The sequence below is a fragment of the Chiloscyllium plagiosum genome, chromosome 9 (assembly GCF_004010195.1).
Source record: "Chiloscyllium plagiosum isolate BGI_BamShark_2017 chromosome 9, ASM401019v2, whole genome shotgun sequence".
Lineage (NCBI taxonomy): Eukaryota > Metazoa > Chordata > Chondrichthyes > Orectolobiformes > Hemiscylliidae > Chiloscyllium > Chiloscyllium plagiosum.
This window is the reverse complement of record NC_057718.1, coordinates 31,928,183-31,931,963: the sequence shown is the minus strand read 5'-3', so window position 1 is coordinate 31,931,963 and position 3,781 is coordinate 31,928,183. Positions and strand designations below refer to the sequence as shown.

At 48.9% G+C, this 3,781-nt stretch overlaps 1 protein-coding gene across 1 annotated transcript in view; it reads left to right on the top strand.

The window, feature by feature from the left end:
• The first annotated feature begins 1,013 nt into the window (after positions 1-1,013).
• The window catches only part of srbd1 (S1 RNA binding domain 1), a 269,810-nt gene continuing 267,042 nt past the window's right edge, over positions 1,014-3,781 (top strand). The window contains exon 1 of the mRNA XM_043695659.1: positions 1,014-1,493. The gene's annotated coding sequence lies outside the window, so the exon portion shown is untranslated. The remainder of the gene's footprint in view (positions 1,494-3,781) is intronic.

Below are 3,781 nucleotides of genomic sequence, written 5' to 3'. Positions count from 1 at the left end.
CCACTGCATTCCTCTCCAGACCTCTTCTGCATAGACACATTCCAGAAGGTGTGTGACAGTCTCGCTCCCCCCCCTCAGCTGCTTTGAGGGCAGCGTGCTGTGCGGCAGAGAGTCCGGGCGTGCATAAATGATCTCACAGGCAGAGCCCTTCTCACCACTAGGTAAGCCATGTCTTGGTGCTTGTTGGAAAGTTCTGGCGATGAGGCATTCTGCCAAATGGCTTTGACAGTCTGCTCAGGGAACCGCTCGATAGGATCTGCTCTCTCCTTTTCCCGAAGGGTCTCAAGGACACTACGTGCTGACCATTTTCTGATGGACTTGTGGTCAAAGGTGTTTTTCTTGATAAATTTCTCCACGAAGGACAGGTGGTATGGAACGGTCCAACCACTCAGAGTGTTCCGCGGCGGCGAGGCCAGGCCCATCCTTCGCAACACCGGGGACAGGTAGAACCTCAGTACATAGTGACACTTGGTGTTTGCGTACCGGGGATCCACGCACAGCTTGATGCAGCCACACACAAAGGTGGCCATCAGGGTGAGGGTGGCATTGGGTGTATTTTTTTCCCCCGTTGCCCAGATCTTTGTCCAGCGAGTCCCTTCTGACCCAGAATGCCATTGGCATCCCCTCCAAGCCGCTTCGAGGGCATTGTCCAGAGGGTCACGTGGGTAAGGATGACGTTACTGAGTACGGCCAGTCTGCGCAAGGTCGGACATTAAACATTCCCCCTCACCTTAAGGTGCAGTTAACACGACAATTACTGCGCCTGCGCCGGTTATCAAAGCCCCGCCCCCAAACCATGGCGGGTTAACAGAACAGTCCACACCGAGGGAGCGATGGGAGGGGATGTACAGTATTCATAGTTACTTTAGAGAGGCTTCGGATAGATTCACACTATCTTTAGTGGATAGAAATCTTAATTGTGAAGTAATAATGTTTCCTGTAAGCAAGAATAACTGAAAATTAAAAGTTTTGATTATAAAATGTCTCCCCCTCGTCTTTGACCGTAGTGGATCGCGCCAGCAGGCGGAACTGACGTCGCAGCAAGACAGCAGCGTGGATGCTGAGAGCGGGCTCTGAACAAGGAATATCCTGAGAGATACCGGTACTAGGGTGCAGAGCAGTACTCCGAGAGAAGGGGCTGGTACACTGGTACACCAGGGGCAGAGTGGCACTCTGTGAGAGGGGCACCGGGGGCAAAGTGGACTTCTGAGAGAGTGGTAGAGGGGCACCGGGGGCAGAGTGACACTCTGAGAGAGGGACACCAGGGGGCAGAGTGACACTCTGAGAGAGGGGCACCAGGGGGCAGAGTGGCACCCTGACAGAAGTGGGCTTTGACAGAGTGACATCCCAACAGAGCAGTACATTGATAGAGGGGCATCAGGGACAAAGCAGAATTCAGAAACAGAGTGGCAGTGGGGACAGAGCAGCTGACCGGCACCTAGACCAGAGACCTGCAGAGACAACACTGAGATCTTGTGTGGAAAATAATCGTGGTAAGTTTTACTAGCGCTGATATCTCCTTCAGTGAGCAATAGTATCTGGTAAATGAAGAGTGGTGATGAAGTGGAGCAGTATTTGTGTGAGCACCTCTCTGGAGAGAGGAATGCTATTAGTAGAGATGGTGTCACTTTTTGCTAGCTGCTACCCTCCCTCGCTTTCTCAAAGTATCTATCAAAAGCAACTTTTACCTCTCCCTTACACAATAAAGGTGTGTCAGAGAAACAGCTGGTATGGCAATATCTGTAGAGAGAAAATAGTTAAAGTTTTGACTCAGTGATCTATGTCAGAATTGAAGATAGTTGGAGAAGGGTAAATTAGACTGATCACAGTTTGGGTGGATGGTCTAGAGAATAGAGCAAATGGAGGTAGTGCCCAGAGAAAGTCCCGAAAAAAGAAAAGCGATTGCTGATAAGCTGAAAGAGAAATAATAGCTTGGTGGGCTGCTAATGGGAAGTGTGAATGTTTGAAATGGGTTATCTATACTGGGAGCAGCCCATACAGGACAGCACCTAGGGCTCTGGGGAAGGGAGTGAACAAAAGACAGGGGGAGGGTTCACATTCTGTATTTATTAAACTCAATATTGAGTCTTGTAGGCTATATAAGGGACTGAGGCAGAAGCTGAGGTGGTGTTCCTCCAGCTTGCATTGAGCTTTGCTGGAGGACAGCAGTTTGCCTTATATTAAAATGCTGACTTGGGAACACTGAGGTATGTTGAAGTGGCAGGCGAGAAACCTGGGGTAACGTTTTTGGATAGAGAGCAGGTATTTGGCAAAGTAATTACCCAGTCTGCTTTTAGTCTCCCCAGCGCAAAAGAGAATGTCTTGTAAGCGACGAATACAGTAGATTGGATTGAATGAAGTGTAAATAAATTGCTGCTTCACTGGGAAGATGTGTCTTGGGCTGTAAATAGTGAAGGAGAGAGGATGTAGACAGGCAAGTGTTCTATCTTCTGCAATTGCCTGGGAAGATGCAGTAGGAGTGTGTGGATGTGTAGGGTGCAGAGGAGGACTGGGCCAGAATGTCCCATGTGTCAGAGGGAACTGATCCTGCAGGGGAGAGGAATTACCACTTCTGTTCCTTCTACTTATGGTCTTGTATATCTCGTGGTGGCATCTTGCAAGAGATGGTGGAAATGGCATCTTGTGATTCTTTTGGATGTGGTGGCTAGTGGGGTGGAAACCAAGGGGAACCTAATTTTGTTGTGGGAAGGAAAGGAATGCGCGAGAGCAAAAGTGCAGGAATGGATTGAGTATGGCTGAAGGCTCTGACAACCACGACAATATGGAACCCTGAAACATCTAACGCTCCCCCTGAGGAAGGTGGCATTATCATAACAGGTGCAATGTAGCTGGAGAAACTGGGAGAATGGGATGGAGTCCTTGCAGGAAGCAGGGTGTGAGGAAGTATAGTCAAGGTAACTGTGGGAGTCAGCAAGTTTGTAACTGAAATTGGTAGCCAGGCAGATCTATCCCTGACTTTGTAATCAAATTGCTGACAAGGGTGGTGCTGATGTTATATATCTTGCATTATTCTACCTGGACCCCTCTTATCTCCTACTGGACCATGACCACGTCAGTGAACATCAAGCTATTGTTTCAATGACCGTGGTCTTTGTTTAATCTGGGGATTTATGCCCCATAGCTTCCCAACTCATAGTATCCCAATCCTGGATAGACTGCTACTACCTTCTTCCCAAAATCCACAAACAGGATTGCATGGTCACATCTGTCGTTTCAGCCTGTTCCTGCCCCACTGAACTTATTTCTTCCTACCTAGCTCAATTTTCTCTGCCCTTGTCCAATTCTTTTCCACTTACATATGTGAATCATCTGATGCTTTATGTCAGTGTCAAAATTTCCAGTTTGCTTACACCAGGGGCTTCCTCTTTACCATGGAGTCCCTCTACACATCTGTCTGCCAAGAGGATGGTCTGAGTGCGCTCTGCTTCTTTCTTGAGCATAAGCCTGAACTGTCCCCGTCTCCCACCGGACTAGCTGAGCTCATCCTCACTCTAAATAACATGTTCTTTAACTCCCCTCACTTTCTTCCACTCAGAGGTGTGGCCAAGGATGTTGCATAGGCTGCAGGTATACCTGTCTCTTCGTGGAACATTCATTCCTCCAGCATTACTCATATCCCACCGGATAGCTCTTGCTCTGGTACATTAATGACCCCACCCCCCACCACCAAACCATCATCTCCCAGACCGTCCATAACCTCATCACCTCGGGGGATCTCCCATCCACCGCCTCCAACCTCATAGTCCCACAACCCCGCACC